This window comes from Kogia breviceps, chromosome 16 (assembly GCF_026419965.1).
Source record: "Kogia breviceps isolate mKogBre1 chromosome 16, mKogBre1 haplotype 1, whole genome shotgun sequence".
Taxonomy (NCBI): Eukaryota; Metazoa; Chordata; class Mammalia; order Artiodactyla; family Physeteridae; genus Kogia; species Kogia breviceps.
The window spans coordinates 66862224-66883929 of NC_081325.1; the positions used below are offsets into that span (position 1 = coordinate 66862224).

General features: G+C 40.8%; 1 protein-coding gene across 1 annotated transcript in view; it reads left to right on the forward strand.

The window, feature by feature from the left end:
• Positions 1 to 21706, forward strand: part of RAP2A (RAP2A, member of RAS oncogene family) — a 43267-nt gene that overhangs the window by 16281 nt on the left and 5280 nt on the right. The gene's annotated exons all lie outside the window — the stretch shown is intronic.

Sequence of the window (21706 nt, forward strand, 5' to 3'; positions counted from 1 at the left end):
CTTCCCGGACCGGGGCACGAACCCGTGTCCCCTGCATCGGCAGGCGGACTCTCAACCACTGCGCCACCAGGGAAGCCCGAGAAGACCACTCTTGATCACATTGTTCATTCCTCAGGCTACCCTGAGCACATCATCTGGTTTTACTGAAAGAAATACTTGGACATTTATGGAGGAAGGGAGTATTTGGGGGAAGAAGATTTGTTCTGTTGCTCTCATCAGCACATCCTGTTAAAATCCTAAGTACTGAAGCTTTTCTAGATTGATTAGCTTCTAACAATCCCATAAATACTTCCTTTGAATAAGTACCACTGCTTTGATCTGTTCCTTTTCTCCAAAGGTGGCCGTACGTCTCTTAGCCTGGGACAGTTCAGGTTTACACCTGTTGCCTTGGTACATTTATTTACAGTGCCCCTTTCCATCTCAAAAGTGACTCTTGGCAAAAATTATATGGTCCCTCTAGGCTCTTACCTTAATTTCCTTGTTTTTAGAATTATGTCCATTTCAATCCCATTTTTACTTGTATTTTTGTGATATCCAGTCTGTATAAACAGTCTCTTTCTTTGACCTGGCCGACATCCTTCTGTATTACATTTCTGAATTTGGGGCAGCAGACCCTCATGAACTGGAAATTTTATTCAGTTTAAAAGATGACATCTTTCGGACTTCCCTGGTGGCGCATTGGTTAAGAATCTGCCTGCCATTGCAGGGGACATGGGTTCGAGCCCTGGTCCAGGAAGATCCCACATGCCTCGAAGCAGCTAAGCGTGTGAGCCACAGCTACTGAAGCCCGCATGCCTAGAGCCCATGCTCCGCAACAAGAGAAGCCACTGCAATGAGAAGCCCGTGCACCGCAACTAGAGAAAGCCTGCGCACCGCAAGGAAGACCCAACGCAGCCCAAAATTAATTAATTAATTTTTTTTTTTAAAAAAAGGTGACATCTTTTTTACTAAACATGCTGGACTAAAGATGGCTGTGGATTGTTTGCCATGACTCCCAGAGAGAGGTGGGATCTATTTCCCCTCCCCTTGAATCTGGGCCGACCTGTAACTACTTTGACCAAGAAGTGATGCTCAGCAAGTTTCGGGCCTAGTCTCTTAAGACGACAGAGCACCTTCCACCGTGGTCTTCTGGAGCCCTGAGCTGCCGTGTGAGAAGTCCAGCTACCCTCCTGGAGAACACACGAAAAGGCCCTGAGACTGTGGAGAGAGAGACGGAGGTACCCTTGCAGCTGTGGCCACCAGCGGGCCGGGCCTGAGGTGAAGCCAGCTGTGAGACCCCCCCCCCAGGCCAGCCCTAGCCGAACACCACTGAGTGAGCCCAGCCAGTGCCACACGGAGCAGAAGAACCGGCCGCCCGAGCTCAGCCCGAGTTCCTGACTCACACCACCGCGAAACAGAATAAAAGGGTTATGTTAAGCCATTCGTTTGGGGGTGGTTTTTGTGCAGTGATAGTTATCTGGAACAGTAAAACATTTGTAGGTGAACATGTTGATATTTTAGAAATTATTTTGATAAGAGTACCATTGATCCTTCGGATTTCTCTGAAGATCTTTAAAGAATGTGTAATGAGGATGAGTGACGAGTGAAAGGATGTATTTTACGTCTGAAAAGGTGGCAGACTGACGCAGGCATCCACCAACTGCCTTCACACTGCGTCTGTCCCATGTATCTGTCCCGTGTCATTTTACCATTCACACCCACATGTGATTAACTGCACTTTGAAGGTCATATTTAATTTTATTAGAGTGTAGTTTCAGCAGAAAAATCTGCCCATATGTATACACTTTGGAACTGCTTGTAATAGTAGTCTGCACTGCCCATCCCCATTCACTCTACCCACAGTGTATATTCTTTCTGAAAGTAGTTGACATATACCATCTAATTGATGTTAACAAAGAAAGCTGCTTCCGTGTATGTATTTGGTGGTAGTCTACTTCAGTTTTGATATCCAGCACCTGGCACAAAGAAAGCATCCAGTAAATGTTTGTCCAATTAGGAATAGAGATCCCTTCAGTTCACTACCTTATGGATTTTGACCATTTTCTTTCCAAATATCTGGAGACCCCTTATATTGCAAATCAATTTAAGCATTTTTGTCATCTAATGGAAAGCATGATAAAGAATAAAAAATAAAGCATTCTAGATGGTGTACTTCCAAAATGCTTTTTTAGCCTGGTGACCATGGATATGTTTGCATTGTTTCTGTGACATTTTCACTATGGGCTACATACAAAAACTGTCATACTTGAAGATAATCACGTCATTGACTCATTCTATGTTGTATGGCTATAAGCGTCAAGAATTGATTTCAGCACCGGAGATACAGCTACCTAAAAAAACATTCATGGCCCTTGCCTTCCTGAGGTCCCAGATCTAACTTGAAAGGTGGCACAGCTGTTTTAAAGCAGAAGCAAGACTTTATCTCAGAACACCTAATTCTCTTCAGTTTTGTTTTGTTTCCATTTTCTTTTTTATTATCCCACATTGTTTTATAGGACGTCAGAGCCATGGTTCATATCTAGTAACTTGACTTAGCAGTGCCTGGAGCAAGAAGATGAATAGAGTAAGGAAAGATACTTCTGTTCAGAGAAGATGGTAAATTGTCAGCTTCTGATATCAGAGGCAAGAGTATCTATCCTGTTTTTCTTACACTGTTCCCATAAGAACTAATGGTCTTTAGAGTAGAAAGTTAGGTTTGGCCATCCTGCCAGGGAATGGAAGCTGGAGATAGGAAATAAGGTAACTATGTGACAGTTTTTGTTACCATGTAACAATAGTATTTGCCAGTATCCATAACCCTTCAATGGATAATTCACGTAAGCTGCTGAGTGCAGTGTCCGGCGCCTCCTAAGCCCTCTACAGATGCTGGCTATTATTAGTAAAGTCATCACCGCCATCTTCCATAACATAATACCTACGGATCAGTAATGTTTGTTTCACAGATAAGGAACAGGAGGCTCAGAGAGGTCCCCATGACATATCTGAGGGAGCACAGCTAGACTTTCTAGGTCCACTAAATTGACATCCAGTTCTCTCCCCCTTGCGGTGCAGTCCGTCGTGATTTTAGCCAGTGGCCACATTGTGGTTGACCTTGACTGTTAACGTAGAGATAGCCTTTATCAAGTGGTTGTAGAGCCAGCACATATTTTTCTTAGGTAGTGGTTTGGGGGGATGGGGAGAGAACCGTGGGCAGGGTTTTACGAGAACTACTGTGGAAGTGGCATGTAGGATAGACTAGAGGGGTGAGAAATTGGAGTTGGGACCAGCTAGGAGACTGTTGCATAGCTCAGGTATGACTTGTTTTGGAAATGAAAGGGCTTTTGTAGCGGGAATGAGAACGAAGGGACAGATTTTCTCACATCAAGTAATTCTCACCCTGTCTGTCCCCTGTAATCACTACTGTTCCAGACCTCTCGTTAGAGTCTCTCATCCCAAACCTGATCACTTTAGAGACTGGTGAAGACTTGTGCTTACCACCCTTTCTCCCTCACTCTCACAGTGACTTCTTATAACTGTTTCTAACTTCTTTTAGTTCGCTGTTGACTTGAATCCTGTCAAAATACCGGCAGCTCATCGTTCTCCATTGGCGGCCGTTGGGCACCATAATCTCTGCCAATAATGATAGTTTCCAGCTCCTTTCTTCATTGTGCATTTGTTTTGTTTTGCCTTTGCCATCTGTCACCTGTTACTTCTCCCGCTTCAAATGAAAAAAACCTTTTTAATAGACTTCCCCAGTCAAACTTATGCCAGTTGAACCAACCAGTTGCAACCTGTCATGCATAATTGATATGCTCGTCCCCTGAGCTGCTTATTGCTGGAGAGAAGAAAAGCTAATTCTTCTGGTCTGATAACCTGCATTTTCTAGAGATTCAGTGTGGTTTTGTGTTTTTAGTTTTGTTTGGTGCTGTTTGTATTTAGTGATTCGGAAATAAATATTTTAAGATCTTACTACAACAGTAGGAAAATACCCCAGGAAAAATACTCTTCTGTTCATAATTTAAAAGTTTCTAAAAAGTCTTAGCTCTTTCTAGCTTTGATGCATCTTTAAATCTTCTTCAGTCAGAGGTAACTTTTCAGAAGTACTTGTAACTGAACTTTAACTGTGTATCAGATATATATGAATTTTCATTCATCAGCATTTTTGCCAAGAGTTTGAAATGAGGGGATGCTGAGAAGATATATCCTATAATTTGATATAAATTTAGATAACAGTTCAAATAACTTGCGTTTTCCTGAGCAATTGACTCAATTTAGTCTTTTCAAGTACAATAGTTGGACCTGTTTTTTAATGCAGAGGTTTTTGGATTTCGACTCTCACCAAAGATAAAAAGCATGTTTTATGTCTGAAGGCCTTTGTTCCTTAGATAGATGAAAGTTATGTGTTTTTCGAATAGGTGTCCAAACTTGAATTTTCCCTGCTATTTAAATTATGTAAGAAGATGCATACTTTGTTGACAGGTTATTTGATGACTGAATATACATTAAAATGCAGATTGAAATTTAACTACACGTTAAAGTATCAAATGTGGACGAACAACTGCTCTCCTCCGCCTTATTTTGGATATCTTGGATATTGTGCTTTATAAAAAAAAAAAGGAATAAACTGGTTTATTCAGATATTTTTGCAATTAGTTTCTAAATAACAAGGTTTAAGGCTTCCAGTTGCAAACATTTCCTCACATATGACACATGACTGGGGCAGATTATCTTCATTTCTAATAAGTAAAAAGCCAGATTGAATGTGGTCATGATTATATTTTCTGTTTCTAACATGGATATTTGAAGTTCTCTGGCATACTGTGGCGTCTTGGTATGGCCGAAAAGAATTGTGGTCAGATGGGTGCAATTTATAGATCTGATGGTGAAGAAACTGCTCAGAGATATTATCGTCTTTATTTCCCAAAACATATACTTTAGTATAGCACTCCTTATGCTTTCAGTCTTTCGCCAGTTTTGAATATAATATAAACAGCGTAGGACGTGGACAGAAATTTAAAATGGATTAGCAGTATTCAGGTGATAATATACTAACTGATCGACTTTATCATGCACTCTGTGTGACTTGCACTCCATAACCAACATGCATGCTCACTCAGTTTGTCTTGAAGGCTATTTTACCATACCTATTTCGATGAGGAAATCATTTAGATAATTATCTCATTTATTGATTTTTTTTTTCCGTTTCAATTTTTTTTTTTTTAATTGATGTATAACTTTTGTGTAGTGAAGTACACAAATTAAGATTAGACAGCTAGGGCTCCCCTGGTGGCGCAGTGGCTGGGAGTCCGCCTGCCGACGCAGGGGACGCGGGTTCGTGCCCCGGTCCGGGAAGATCCCACGTGCCGCGGAGCGGCTGGGCCCGTGAGCCGTGGCCGCTGAGCCTGCGCGTCCGGAGCCTGTGCTACGCAACGGGAGAGGCCACAACAGTGAGAGGCCCGCGTACCACAAAAAAAAAAAAAAGATTAGACAGCTAGATGCGTACTCCAGGTAGCCAAGTCCCGGATGAAGATGTGGCACAAACATTTCAAGCAACACAGCAGGTTCCTCATGTTCCATCCCTGTCACTTCCATGCTCAAAGACCAGCACAGATTAGTTTTGTCTGTTATTAAGCTTCTGGCCTTTATCATTAACATCCTCTTTGTCAGATTCATCCATGTTGCTTGTAGCAGTAGCCGATTCTTCACTGAGGTACAGCAGTCCCCCTGTATGTCGTCGTCTTGTATGATTTCATTCTTTATTCTGTTGATAAGTATTTGGGTAGTTTCTAGATCAGGGCTATCATGAGTAACACTACTGTGAACATTCTAGTACATATCTTTTGGTGCATGTATGTACACTGTCCCTTGGTGTATACCTCGGAGTAGAATTATTGGGTCATAAATGCATAGGCTCAGCATTAGTAAATACAGTTGACCCTTGAACAACATGGATTTGACCTGTGCAGGTTCACATATATGCAGATATTTTTCAAAAGTAAATACTGCAGTGCTACACAGTCCATGGTTTGTTGAAGCCCTAGTTAGTTGTGGAGGAACCATGGATACGGAGGGCCAACCATAAGCTATATGCAGATTAACTCCCAAGTTGTTAAAGGGTCAACTGTACTGCCCAATGGTTTTCCAAAGTAGTTGTACCGATTTACTCTTCCCCCAATAAGAGTTTCAGTTGTTCCGCATCCTGGTCAACATTTGATGTAGTCAGTCTTTTAAAATTTTAGCTTATCTGATAAGATTTTAGTGGTACCTCATTTTGATTTTAGTTTTTATTTCCCTGATGTATAATGATGAACACCTTTTTGTATGCTTAATGACTATTTGCCTATCTTCTTTTAAAAAATACCTGCTCAAGTATTTTGTCCACTTAAAAATTGTATTGTCTTATTACATTTTGTAGAAGTTCTTTATACATTTTGGATAGAAGTCCTTTGTCAGATATATGTATTGCAGATACATTTTCCTAATCTTGCCTTACCTTTTGACTTGCTTAATAGTTTCTTTTAATGGGCATAAATTCTTAATTTTAATGAAGTCTACTTTATTAATCTTTTATGGTTCTTCTTTGTGTCCTAATTAATATATCTTTGTCCACTCTAAGGTTATGAAGATTCATCCTCCATATTTCTTTCTAGAAGGTATATTGACTTTCATTCTATGATACATCTGTAATTTGTGTTCGTGGTGTAAGATGGGGGGGGGGTTCAAGGTTTTTTTGGTTTTTGGTTTTTATCCACATATGGCTATCCATTTGACCTAGTGCTATTTATTTAAAAGACCATTTCCCCAGTGAATTGCAGATGCACCTTTGTCATAAATCAGGCAAATCTATATGTGTAGGTCTGTTTCTAGACCCTCTATTCTGTTCCATTTTTCTATTTCTTCTTATGTGTAAACCACACCGTCTTAATTATTATAGCTTTATAAGTCTTGATATCTGGTGTCTAATACTCACGCTTTGTTTTAAGTCTTCAGATTTGCTTTGGCTATTCTAGTTATTTTGCTTTTCCATAGAATTCTTTGCATTTCCAAAAATCATCTGTGAGTTACCCCACGTGCACAAAATTATCAAAAACCTGCTGTCATTTTGATTGGGATTACATGGAATCCATAAATCAATTTGTGGAGAATTGACGTGTTAATGTTGAGTCTTCCGATCAGTGAATAGTACATTCCTCCATATATTTAGGTCTTCTTTAATTTCTCTAAGCACTGTTTTGTAATTTTCATTGTAAAAGTCTTCTAAATCTTTGATCAGATTTATTTCTGGTATTTGATAATTTTTCAACAAAAAGCTGGAGCAGTTAGGCATGTATAACCTAAACCTCACCTCTTAACAAAAACTAACTTAAAATTAATCTGACTTAAATGTAAAATGCAAAACTACAAAACTTTTAGAGAAAATCTTCATGATCTAGGGCTAGACAAAGAGTTCTTCACTTGACACTAAAACCATATTGCATGGGATAATAATTGATAAATTGGTATTTAGATGATCTATTTCATATGAGATGAGTTGTGATAGTTTGTACTTTTCAAGGAATTGGTTGAGTCACCTTCAATTGCCTTTGGACAAATTGGGTACCATTCACCTTTTCCCTAGTTGAGGCCAGAACAATGACTGCTTTTACCAGTTTGCCCTCCTCTTCCCTTTTGCCCCACCCCATGAAACAGTAGAATTTTCCAGAGTTAATTTTTTTAATGGTCTGAGGAGAGCATAAAGCTGAAAAGGCCATATGGAGAAGTATAACTTTTTCTTTCTTAGGAAGGCCTAAGAAGAGGGGACAGTGTTGGAGTTTTTATTTATTTATACCGTCCCTCCAATCAAAAAAAAATATTTGAAGCTTCTTGTTGATTGACTTAGTATTCTTCTAAGATTTTTAAAGACTTGATTAAAGTAATAATTCGGAAAGAGCTAAAAATACATCTATAGTGTTGGGTAATTATCATTCACAAACTTTTAGAAATAATCAGAATATCCAAGTGTATGGTAGAATTAGAAGGCAGAAATCTTACTCTTTTTCTATTGGTAGTAATTTGAGAGTATGTAGAAAGACCTTCAACAAGGTGAAATTTGAGTGGCCAATTTCTTACATAGTAAAAGAAAAGTTCATATCTTTAAGTTCATACATCTTTAAAAAGACTCCCAGGTAATCAGTAAAGGATAGGTAGAAATCCAGGAATAATATTAAGGTAAACATGAAGTGAGTAGGATATTTAGAAAATTAAACTTATATAGGAAAAGGAAGTAGCCCCTTCTACAGGAAAATCATCATCGAATTTTAAGCTAAGAGGGAATTGTTTTTAATGTTTATTAAGGACTCCATGGCATACCACAAGTTTCTTTGTAAGAAGTAGTGATTTGATAACCAAGACAATTTTAAACATGATCACAGTACAAGTGTATTAGAAACAGGGTAATAGGAGGCATATGGTAGTTCCCCTTGGGGTCTCTTAGGTTCTTAGTCATGAGATAAAACTATACTTGTAAAAGCAATAGTTTACCTATGAATATTACTGATTTGTCTTTTTTGTCAGACCACTACCTGCTTTCTTCTTCAACCAGTCCATTATCATGTCTTTGTTGGTGCTGCCTCCGAAATATATTTTAAGTTTTATTTCTTAATACCGTCATTGCCATCATCCCAATTCAAGTCATCGTTGACTTTTGCCTGGAACAGTACAATCATCTCCTGTCTTCCTGCTACTGTTGTGCCCCTAAAGAACATTTTCTGTACATTAACCACACTGATCTCTTAACACGTAGACCACCTAATTTTTTTTGTTAAAAGACCTTCAGTGACTTTCTCCTGTTCTTACAATAGTGGCCATAGGTCCTTCTTCAATCATCCCTCATGCTTTTCTTCCCCCTTGCTCTTTATGCTGTAATCGTTCCAGTCTCCTCTTTGTTCCCTGAATAAGCCTAGCACTCTTCTACAACCTATCCTTTATATTTTCTTCTGGCTAAAATGTTTGATTCCTGGTTTTCTCCCATGGCTGATTCAACTCTCAGTCTTCAAGTTTCTGCTTAGAATTCATCTCCCAGAGATGCGTTCTTTGATCACCTCATGTAATATTGGCCTGCCCAAGTTACTGTACATTAATCAATATTGATTTTCTTTGAAACAGCTATCACAGTCTTTAGTTACATTGGTTGTAGGTTTATAGTGTTACCTTCAACTTGAGTGTAAACTCCAAAGATTTTATTTGTCTTATATCTCTAGTCCTTCACACAATGCCTAGTAGATACTCAAGAAATAAATTGATGAAAACCTATGAACCCCAAATTCTTAATGATATAAAATGTAAGTAAGAGTTCAGACAAATGAGCTATTTATAAAAGGAAGATTGTAAAGGAGATGAAATTTGACCTAAATTTTGAATGGTAGTTAGAATTTTGATTGGTAGGGACTTCTATCGTTAGAGGACCATCATGAACAAGGAAACAGAATTTACAACAGAAGATTCTCTTTGGAAAGTTGTAGGAGATAAAGTTGAATTAGATATGAAGGGCTAGAGTTTGGAAACCTGAAGAAGCTAAACAGAGGGGTTTAGGTATAATATGATCAGTAGTGGAGAGCTGTTGTCACCCCCTGAGAAGAGGAGCATGAATGACATCATATAAGTAAATTTTTTCAAGGAATTGGTGCATTTCATCTAAGTTTTTATTTCAGGAGCATATTCTCTTTCATGTCTGTAGGGTGTGTAGTAAGTTTCCTCTTTCTGGTATTGTTAATTTGTGTCATCTTTTTTTCTTCATCAATCTGGCTAAAAGTTTATCAGTTTTGTTGGTCTTTTCAGAGAACTAGATTTTTAATTTTGTTGATTTTCTATATTGTTTTTGTTTTCAGTTTCTTTTATTTTTGTTCTTCATCCTTCTGCTTAATTTAGATTTATTTTGTGCTTTTTCTAGTTTCTTAAGGTAGTAGCACAGATCATTGATTTAAGACCTTTCTTCTTTTTAAATATAAACATTTAATGCTATAATTTCTCTCTATGCAGTGCTTTAACTACATCCCACAGATTTTGATATGTTCCATTTTCATTCAAATAAGTGTTTTCTTATTTTTTTAATGATGTCTTCTTTGACCCATGGATTATTTTGAAGTATATGGTTCAGTTTCTAAATATCTGGAGGTTTTTCTTGATATCTTTTTGTTACTGATTTCTAGCTTAATTCCACTATGGTCCGAGAATATATTTTGTATCATTTCCACTCTTTTACATTTGTTACAGTTTTTATAGCCAAAAATATGGTCTTTCTTAGTGAATATTGCAGGGGCACTTGACAGGAATATGTATTCTGCTTTTATGGTGTACAGTGTTCTATAAATATTAATTAGATAAAGTTGGTTGATATCCTTCTGCATTGCTACACGGTTCTCACAGTTGGGGTCATCTTCCTAGCATAGTGGGCAGAGAAAAAAGAAGGAAAAAAACTAAAGATTTCTCTCATTCTCTTTGGACCTTAAGGAGCCCTTTTTTCAGTGCCTCTAACCAGAAATTTCTAATGAAGTCTTAGCTGTTGACATTGCCCACTACCCCAGCTCCACTAGGGGCCCACTGTAGGTGAGTCGTGAAAGGAAAAACAAGAAAAAAAAGGAGGTTTTGGCTTCCCTGGTGGCTCAGTGGTTAAGAATCCGCCTGCCAATGCAGGGGACATGGGTTCGAGCCCTGGTCCAGGAAGATCCCACATGCCGCGGAGCAACTAAGCCCATGCACCACAACTACTGAGCCTGCGCTCTAGAGCCCACGAGCCACAACTACTGAGCCCGCCTGCCACAACTACTGAAGCCCGTGAGCCTAGAGCCCGTGCTCTGCAACAAGAGAAGCCACCACAATGAGAAGCATGCACACTGCAGTGAAGAGGAGCCCCGACTCACCGCAGCTAGAGAAAGCCCACATGCAACAATGAAGACCCAACGCAACCAAAAATAAAATAAATAAATTTATATATTTTTTTAAAACCCTTAAAAAAAAGAAAAGAAAGGAAAAAAGGGAGGTTTCCCCACCCACACACATACTCCAGCTCACAGAGATCCCTTTACCCTGATCTTCTGGATAGAAAGACAGAATTTCTCCCAGAGTTCTGGCTGTGTGCATACCACTGAGTGCCCACCCTCAGCCCAAGGCCACAAGAGAAAAGAGGAAAAACTAGGAAATTCAACCTCCATATGGGTCTTCTCTTTTCTTTACTTTTCAGAGTTGTTTGGTAGTTGCTGTTTGTATTTTGTCCTGAGTTTTTACCTGTGATTAGTGGGATATAAAGACTTTAGTGGACTTAAGCCAACTTGGCAACCCTAGTCCTCAAGTAGCTCTTTTTAAAAGACTTTATTTCTTGGACTTCCCTGGTAACACAGTGGTTAAGAATCCGCCTGCCAATGCAGGCAACATGGGTTTGATCCCTGCTCCGGGAAGATCCCACATGCCGTGGAGCAACTAAGCCCATGCACTGCAACTAGTGAGCCTAGGCTCTAGAGCCCACATGCCACAATTTCTGAGCCCGCGTGCTGCAACTACTGAAGCCCACAAGCCTAGAGCCCACGTTCCGCAACAAGAGAAGCCACTGCAATGACAAGCCCGCGCACCACAACAGAGAGTAGCCCCTGCTCACTGCAACCAGAGAAAAGCCCACGTGCCTCAACAAAGACCCAATGCAGCCAAAAAAATAAAAAAATTGTGGCGAGCATTGCCCTCTAGGAAGGCGCCATTAAGACCCTCATAAGCCTCAGGGCCCGATTGTACTCTCCTTGGTATGCATCCTGGACTTTATGGTATGAACGTAAAAAAGGAGATGGCCTTTGGCCACATCGCTCCAGGGACCTGCTCAGTTACTGGGAGTCCCTGGTTGTTCCCTAAAGCTAGGAAAAGCAACCCTGGAGGGGAAATTGGTGCCTTTGAGGGAGAAGCCGAGAAGCCAATCAACCAGCTGATGCCGATAAGGCGTGACTAAGCAAATTCCCTGCTTTAGGGGGATAGAGATGGCTATGCTTTGTTATTAAACTTGCCTTGCAACCATCAGCTGCTTGTGCCCTTCTGATCCCATACCTTGGTGCGTTCAGTTCCCTACCCCCTCTCGTCGATTATTGCTGCACTTTGAGGACCCGCCGCGGCTGGCGGCAAGTGGCGCCCGAACAGGGACCGGACGAGAGGGACATCTGAATCTCGGTAGGTGAATCCCCGGAGTGAAGAGTGAAAGTGTGGCCACATAGTAAAGTTGATAGTAACTCGGGGCAATAGTCAGAAGTAAAAAAATATGGGACAAAAAGTATCCAAGAAGCGACCTGAGATCACTGATCAAGAGAAGGAGTTGTCCACCAGTGCTTTCCAGGCTTTTACAGCTGGAAAGAAATGGATGGACTAGATGATCTTGAAAGCAGTATGTTGTATTACAATCAAGCAGTCATCCTGTATCATGTCCGACAGTATACAGAAGCCATATCCGTTGGTGAAAAACTTTATCAGTTCATAGAACCTTTTGAAGAAAAATTTGCCCAAGCAGTGTGTTTTTTGATCGTAGACCTGTATATATTAACCTACCAAGCTGAGAAAGCTTTACATCTTCTTGCTGTTCTAGAAAAAATGATTTCACAGGGCAACAATAACAAAAATGGAAAGAATGAGACTGGTAATTACAGCAACAAAGATGGGTCTAATCATAAAGCTGAAAGTGGAGCTCTAATAGAAGCTGCAAAGTCAAAGATACTATTTTCGTGTTGAAGTATATGTAGGAGGACAAGGGACTTTACTGGCCGGCCAAAGGTTAAAGCTGTTACAAGTTTGAAGTTTCCCTCCTTTTTTCCTTCTGATTTTCCCCAATCTGATTTTGAATTCTCAAATCTGGTGCACCTTAAATTATAATAATGGTACCATTTTAATTTCTTCAGTTTCTGTTACTAACAATAGTTTGTTTCTTTTATAAGCATTGGGATTTGGGGAAGTTTGCATTGTCTTATTCTTATCAACCGGTTATTACTTGTGTTACACCTTCATATGCCTTGCTAATAGGAGATTTACAGATTGAGTTTACTTCTGGTTCCTTAGGATATAATATAACTTGTCAGAATTGTATTTTTAGTACTTGCATTCTGCCTATGAAAGGAACTTTTTCTGTTATGATGTTAAAACAACCTTCCTATGTAATGCTGCCTGTAAATATTTCTGAACCATGGTATCATAGTACTAGCATGCAAGCTTGGCTAGAATTATCTGAAGTTTTAAAAAGACCTAAATGATTCATTGGAATATTAATATGTAGCATATTAGCCTTAGCCGCTTTAACAGCCACAGCCGCTACCGCCGGTTTAGCATTAAGTAAAACTGTACAACAAGCATATTATGTTAATCAATTGTCTAAAAATACCAGTATTGCATTAGCATTACAAAGTCATATTGATACTCAACTAAAAACTGAGGTTGATGAGTTAAAAAATGCTCTCATAGATTTAGGAGACCAAATTATGGCTTTAAAATTGAAAATGCGTTTGATTTGCCATGCTAAATATACTTGGATTTGTGTGACTCAACACGCTTATAAAGAAACTGACTGGGATTGGAACAAAGTAAAAATGCACTTTTTAAGTGTATGGACTGATGGACACATTAGTTTGGACATACAAAAACTTAATGCGGAAATACAAGCAATTCAAGAAGCTCATCTACAAGAAGACGGGCCCCAACAATTAAAAGGACTCTTGGATCAGCTTCAATGGTTAAACCCAATGCATTGGTTTCAAAATGGACTCACAGAATTGATTACCGTGGGGTCATGTGTACTGTTGATGTTAATCGCCTTACCTTGTTTATTACGTTGGCCGTCTCGCTGCTCTTCGTCAGGAGGTGTATGGGTTGAAATTGCATCATCAAGCTTTAAAAAATAAAAGAGGGAAATGTGGCGAGCATTGCCCTCTGAGGAAGGCGCCATTAAGATCCTCATAAGCCTCAGGGCCCGGTTGTACTCTCCTTGGTCTGCATCCTGGACTTTATGGTATGAACGTAAAAAAGGAGATGGCCTTTGGCCAAATCGCTCCAGGGACCTGCTCAGTTACTGGGAGTCCCTGGTTGTTCCCTAAAGCTGGGAAAAGCAACCCTGGAGGGGAAATTGGTGCTTTTGAGGGAGAAGCCAAGAAGCCAATCAACCAGCTGATGCCGATAAGGCGTGACTAAGCAGAGAAGCCAATCAACCAGCTGATGCCGATAAGGCGTGACTAAGCAGAGAAGCCAATCAACCAGCTGATGCCGATAAGGCGTGACTAAGCAAATTCCCTGCTTTAGGGGGATATAGATGCCTTGCTTTGTTATTAAACTTGCCTTGCAACCATCAGTTGCTTGTGCCCTTCTGATCCCATACCTTGGTGCGTTCAGTTCCCTACCCCCTCTCGTCGATTGTTGCTGCACTTTGAGGACCCGCGGCGGCTGGCGGCAAAAACTAAAATAACAGAATTAAAAAAAAAAAAAAAAGACTATTTCTTCAGAGTATTTTAAGGTTCACAGCAAAATTGAGGTGATGTGGAGGTTTCCTGTATAGTCCCTGAGCCTGCCCGTGCATAGCCTTTCCCATAAGCAGTATCCCCCACCAGACTGGTACATTGGTTAAACTGATGAACCTACACTGACACATCATAATCATCCAAAGTCAGTAGTTTACCTCAGTACACTCTTGGTGTTGTACGTTACGTGCATTTGGGAAAATGTTTAATAGCATGTATTCATCATGATGGTATCATACAGAGTATTTTCACTGCCTTGAAGATCCTCTGTGCTCCACCTCTTCACCCCTTCCTCCCCACCCCCACCAACTCCTGGCAACTGCTGATCTTTTAACTGTCTCCATAGTTTTCCCTTTTCTAAAATGTCATATAATTGAAACCATACAGTATGTAGCCATTTCAGATTGGTTTCCTTCACTTAATGCACCTTTAAGTTCCCTACCTGTCCTTTCATGGCTTGATAGGTCGTTTCTTGTTAACGCTGAATGATGTTTCATTGTCTGGATGTACCAGAGTTTATCCGTTCACCTACTGAAGGATATCTTGGTTGCTTCCAAGTTTGGGTAGTTATGAATAAAGCTGCCATGTACATCCATATGCAGGTTTTATATATTCATAATTATTCACCTTTGGGGGTAAATACCAAGGATTGCTGGATTGTATGATAAGAGTATGTGTAGTTTTCTAAGAAACCACTACACTGTCCTCCAAGTGGCTGTACCATTCTGCATTCCCACCAGGAACAAATGAGAGTTCCTGTTTCTATCTATCATTTGGTGTTGTCAGTGTTCTAGATTTTGTCTATTCTAGTGGGTGTGTAGTGGCATCTCTGCTTTAATTTGAATTTCTCCGCCAAAATATGATGTGCAGCATCTTTTCACATGCTTCTTTGCCATCTGTTTATCTTCTTCATTGAGATGCCTATTAAGGTCTTTCGCCCATTTTTTTTAACTGGGTTGTTTGTTTCTTGTTGAGTTTTAAGACTTCTTTGTATATTTTGGATAACAGTCCTTTATCGGATGTCTTTTGCAAATATTTTCTCCCTCAGATGTTTTGTTAATGCAGCGTTCAAAATGCCTGGGTTGCACTGTCATGATCAGTCGGTCCCTCACCATCAAACCGCTCTTCTGATACGGTGTCAGCTCGTAATTTCTATTAAAACAGATTATTTTTATCTACATCGGTTTGGGGTATCCATGATAGCTTTGAGTATCTTTTTAGTTTTATTATGCTCCTAACGTAATTTTTACATTACATTTACAAATTTCCCTCTGTTGTTCAGTATGCAGTCTGAAACCAAGGGAAAGTTGCAGCATAGAATTGTGGTTTCCTTTCATTACTCGAGCTAAGTTACCAGAAGTGCTCTTTTAAGATGAAATATTTAATCACCTCAAAACAAATCAGTCTAGAGGAAGACGGAAGCCTTATTTAGCTTATGTTTTCCATCCTGACGAGAAGTATTGATGTTTTATGCTGGCAGGCTGTGGTAGGAGCCTTCAACTCCTAGCCAAAAACCATTCTCTTTCTCCAGAACTGCCGTAATACTTTATTGAAAGATTAAAACTATCAATCCCAAGGGTGGGAAACAGGCACTCTTAAGCACTGTTGGTTGTAGTATAAATTTCTGGATGTCAGTTGAGATTGCATGTATGTGTGCGTGGCACACATACATGTGTGCTAATCTAGAAATGTGATTTTTCTGGTTTAGATGGTATGCCACACACACACACACACACACACACACACACACACACACACACATGCATACCTTTGAGAAAGAAGTTATACCTCTAGGTGTAGTTCACTAGATTGCTGTTTGTTCGTGAAAAAAATGAGTAGAGGGAAACTCTCCATGCACAAATGGAGGAGGAGTCATTAAATTACGGTATGTTTATCGTAGAGACTCTATAAGATGGAATACTGTTTAGCCATTAATATGATGTATATCACTTATTGATATGATATACAAAGTCCATGATAAGTGAAAATCGAAGCTGGTATAATCTCCTTTCATAAAAATTTCCATTTATATAGATATGTATAGGAAAATAGTGAAACGATATACACCAAAATAGTTATAGCAATTATTCTCATGGAGGTGAGATTAAGAATGTTTTTCAATTTCCTCTTTACCTATTTAAATATTGCCATGGTTTGTTTGTTTGTTTGTTTTGCGGTACGCGGGCCTCTCACTGTTGTGGCCTCTCCCGTTGCGGAGCACAGGCTCCGGACGCGCAGGCGCAGCGGCCACGGCTCACGGGCCCAGCCGCTCCGCGGCACGTGGGATCTTCCCGGACCGGGGCACGAACCCGCGTCCCCTGCATCGGCAGGCGGATTCCCAACCACTGCGCCACCAGGGAAGCCCGCCATGGGTTTTTAAAAAATCATTATGTGTTACTTATTTGACCAGGGAGATGGAGAAGAAAAGCTATTTTCATTTTGGAGAAAAGATTTCTAAGTTCTCAAGCTTACAGATCACAGCTCATTAGATAGGGATAAACTTTAGCACCGACTTTTTAACACTAACATTGAACAGAACTGACAGGAAGGACAAAATGGGTTGCCTGAGATATGATTTCCACATCACTAAAGATGTTGAAATATAACCATTTGGTAAGATTGTCATGGAAATGATTAAAGCATCAGGTGTTCTGACATTTTGCCTTGAGACCCTCTTGGTAGGTTTTTAACAACGGGTGGAAGGTTGAAAAGGGGGACCTTGTAAGTAAAAATATTTCCAATTCTCATTTCTGAATTTAAAGAGAATTGTATTTCAACCTGCTCTTGAAAAAGTGACGGAGAAGACAGCAGTCTGGTAAAATTCATGTGAAGCATAGCCTTCTTTTAATGTGCTACAATGCAACACCCTCAAAAGGAAGTTAAAGGAACTGAGCGTAGTGGTCTCTGTCTACAACTTATCATTGTTGAATAAATGCAAGGAAAAAGGAATTGATCCTGGACTCACCACAGTATAAAACCATGAACTATACAGAATACAGTATTGTTTGGGGTCACAACATAGCAGATCAGGCCAGTGATTCCTAAACCCTGCTGAACCTCACAGTTAGTCTTCAGAACTTATAGATAGGTATTTTTTAATAGGGTCTTGAGTCCTGATCCCACAAATTCAGATTCAGTAGCTCTGGAGTCGGGCCTGAGAATCAGTATTTTTAATTCGCAAGCTATTTTGGTGATCAGCCGAGTGTAGACACACCCAGAATAAAATATACATACACATATACCCATATCAAGACAGTTACATAAAGACGGTTGACAAACTCCAAATGCTTTGAACTGTTCATATTTACGGAGCTGCCTTCACTGAGAAGCCGTCAGCATTCTACAGCTCAGTGATACTCAAGCCAGTATTTCTGAAGTTTCATTCAATGCATTAAGCAGAGCTGCTCAAAAGAACTAATTTTATTTATCAGTATACTATGTAATCATGCTCATGATACAGTAAACAACATGAACATTCATGTTAATAAAACAGGAGTCCTCAGAATATAAACAAAAATAAAAGTGAGATGCAGAAGCCACTGTATGATCCTGCCCTCAAAGGAAACATCAAAGAAGTTATGCTGAAGTTGATGAGAAACGAGCTGATGTTTAAGATGTGGACGGCGTGGTACTCTGCTCTTAATAACGTTAACGATAATACATAAATTAAATATTTTCGGAATTTTGCATCTTCATCTTTGTTCCCAAGTGATGTGTTTAGAAAAGGGAACAAATAAAGACAACTCACGGAACTATTATAAATACAGAGCACGAAAGTGCTGCCGTCACCTGCCAACCGAGTACCTAGTCCTCCTAGGTAATCTAGCTGGCCCTGTCGTAGACGTCACGTTTGTCTTGTGAGGCCACTTTTGCCACCCAGGTGCCAAAGTTCTGTTTAGCCTGAAATGAACAGGTTTCCTATGCTGCGGGGTTTCTGGCTGCAGGAGTGGCGGGAGGCTGTACAGATGGGCCCCCAGCCATCACGCACACTCGCACCAGCTTTCACACTGCCTGGCCTGTGTCCTGCCTGGCGTGCTCTTCCCCAGACGCCTGCTTGGCAGACTCCCTTACACCTTTGCTCACATGCCACCACCCCCACAAGACCTGTCCTGCCCATCTGGTTGAAAGTAGCACCTGGGCTCCCAGCCCCCTGCCTGTTCTGCAGTTTTTTTTCCATCGCCCTTAACACCACTTAGTAAACCAATAATTTACGTATTTACTTAGGTGTATTATCGATGACCGTCTCCCGTGCTAGACTCTAGGGCAGAGACCTTTGTTGTATTCACTGATGTATCCTAAGTGCCTGGAACAGTATCTAGCACATAGTAGGCCCTTATCAAATAAACATGTGTTAAGTGGATGAATAAATATACAGCACATTGATTGTTTGTCACTAGTTATTTATGCAGCGGCAGGCAGTTTTCTGTAGAGCCTTCAGTACTTGCATCGCCAAAAGCATCCCACGTTTCTGTGTTGGAACAGTGGTGTCAGTGAGATGGAGCTGCCGGGGCCCCGAGTGCATCTCCAGCTTCCTGGGAGGCGGAGTGCACGGGGCCACCCGCTCCATTCGCCAGGTCGGAAGGCTCTGCTGCCTGGGGACTTCGCCCCACTGAATCCGACGACGTCACCCCTGCATGTTGGCCTTACTCCTGAGGCGTCCATCCGCATCTCTTGTGCAGCTCAGCCTGTTGGGTGCTGTTCTTAGAGCAGTGCTGGGCTCTCAGCAGTCACTCAGTAAGTGATACGTGTTGTCTTGGGAGTGACCTGCTATGTCTGTGCTGACTTTCAACTTTCAGGGCTTAAGAACCCCTTAGAAATTAGCTAGTCCAGCTCATTTTACAGTCCAAGAAGCCACGGAACAGAGAGATTAAGTTAATTTTCTAAATTCACAGCACTGGCGAGAAGCAGTTCGGGAACTGGAGTCCTGGTCTGGGTGTTTGGGGTGTGTTTGTTTCTTAATATACCGTATAGCCACAGTGGAGAGCAGGACCAGTTCCTCACACCCTCACTTTATTCTGTCAACCTCATCCTTTGCTGCTTTCCCTTTTCTTTCTCACTCATCTTCCTGAAGGAGGGTCCAGCTTTCTCCAGACCTTCCCTCCACACAGAGGACCGATTCTGTCATCCCAGCGCAGCGCCTTTGCAGATCCCCCCCTCCCACAGGTACACACATTTGGGGAGGGCTCTTCCGCGTTTCCTGTCCCCTGTTGTTAGAATGCTCAGCCTAGAGAGGGGGCGGGGTAGAGTACGAGAGGCTGCTGTCAGGAGGCTGCTGTATCCCTGTGACTCCAGGCCTGCCTCTGCTCCTCACCACCCAGATGGGTGCCCCCTCCCTCCCTCCCCCTCCCCCTCCCCCTCCCTCCCTCCCCCTCCCCCGCCTCCCCCTCCTCCTCCCCCCTCCTTCCCACCCCTCCCCCTCCCTCGCCTCCCCCTTCCCGCCCCTCACCCCCCTCCATCAGTTCCCCCTCCTCCTTCACACTTCCTGAGGCCGTGGTCTCCTATCCGCGGGCAGCAGGGGAAAGAACACCACCCTTCGTTTATGCGGCACTTGGTTTTTTTCTAGATTCTCTCACGTGACCGTCACAGCAACCTTGTGTGTTAAGTGGGAACAGATACTCTTACTCCTGCTTTCCTGATGAGGAAATGAAATGCAGGCGAGTAGAGTCACTGATTTGCTCAGCCTTGCAGCCTCTCAGTGGCCCAGCTGGAGGCTGAGCCTCCAAATCCCGTCTCATATGTTCACGTTAACCGAAGGAGCCGCCGAATCGATCACTGTCTGGTGTTCTGAAATGTACATGATACCGTTTTTTCTTAAACATCTTACTCAGTCTTTTAAAGTCTTCTGAGAATATTAATCTGGATGTCTCTAGCACCTTTAGCATCTTGGTTTTAGGAAAGACCACTGAATTCAGTGTGTGATATAATGGACAAGGTCTCTGATACTGACTAAGTGGGCATTTTGGTTTAACAATCATTAAATACTGTTGCATGTGGACCTATGTTTGCAGTGTTCTAGTTATTACCCTTTTGAGAATCTGTTAGATTTATTCAGATTCTTGATTCAGTGTAGCATACAATGGTTAATGGTTTGGTTTTTTTACACGTTTTGAAAATCCACGTATTTGTAGTTTTTAATTAAAAGTGTAAGAAATATTTCTTTATGTATAAAAGCATGATATTATACTGTGTATTTAAACTAAAAAGTATTCCTTAAAAGAGCTATCACTTGATTAATAATAGAAAGGGATGCCTTATCACTTTCCTTTTTATTAAGTATTATAAAGAGGTTGAAATTAATTTTACTTTAAATTTAATCACTAAATTTTACTTAATTTTATTAATGTTTATGTTACTTCACTTCTAGACAAAGTGTTTTAAACACACAGTGATGTATAGCCTCTTATAAGAAAAACAAAATGCAGTATGCAAAGCACTGATTGATAGTGTTTGTAATACAGCTTCATTCTCACTGCCATTGTCCTCCCAGAGGCCAAGGGGTACACGTAATTGTTTGCATGTGAGGGTCCTAGAAGATGTGAAAAACTCCTGTGTCATATGTTCAGAGCTCTCAGTATGATCTGAGATCAGAAAGCCTAGGCACCACTGAAAGACAGTAAATGCATGGAAAGTCCTTTGATAAAAATTGGAATTGTCTAGATCCATTTCCTGCAAAATGATAATATCCAAATCTTAGATTCACCTTTGATATTGTTATCTCCACTAGCCCCACTCATTTTTAAGTTGCTCGTGTATTTCAGATTTCTAAGGAGCACACTGTCTGAGGTATGCCCTCTTGTTGAGACCATTCTGTTTGATCTTGTGCCGAAGAAAAAAAGATAGACTCTGTTGGGAATATAGTTTGCTTTATAAATTAGGGTGAGTAGAGAGGAACCGTCTTGCCAGGATGATGAAGCTGTGGAACGTTAGCTGCCAGCCTGTTACTCAAGTTTCCTGAATGATAGAAACGCTGTACAAATCCTGCCTTAGTAAATCCTGACTATGTGTCGCTTTCTCTTCTAACGGATTAGCTGTATCCAGTCACCTCTGTTATCACTTGTGTGCAGGTTTGTAGTTTGCTCCTTTATAAATTAGAGATGCATTCTGCTTAGGGGTAAGTACACACACAGAGACACAGGTATTGATGTATCCTAAGATCACAAAAAGCTTTTAAAACGATGTATAAAGTACAAATGTGTTAGCAACATTGCTTAGAACAAACATAA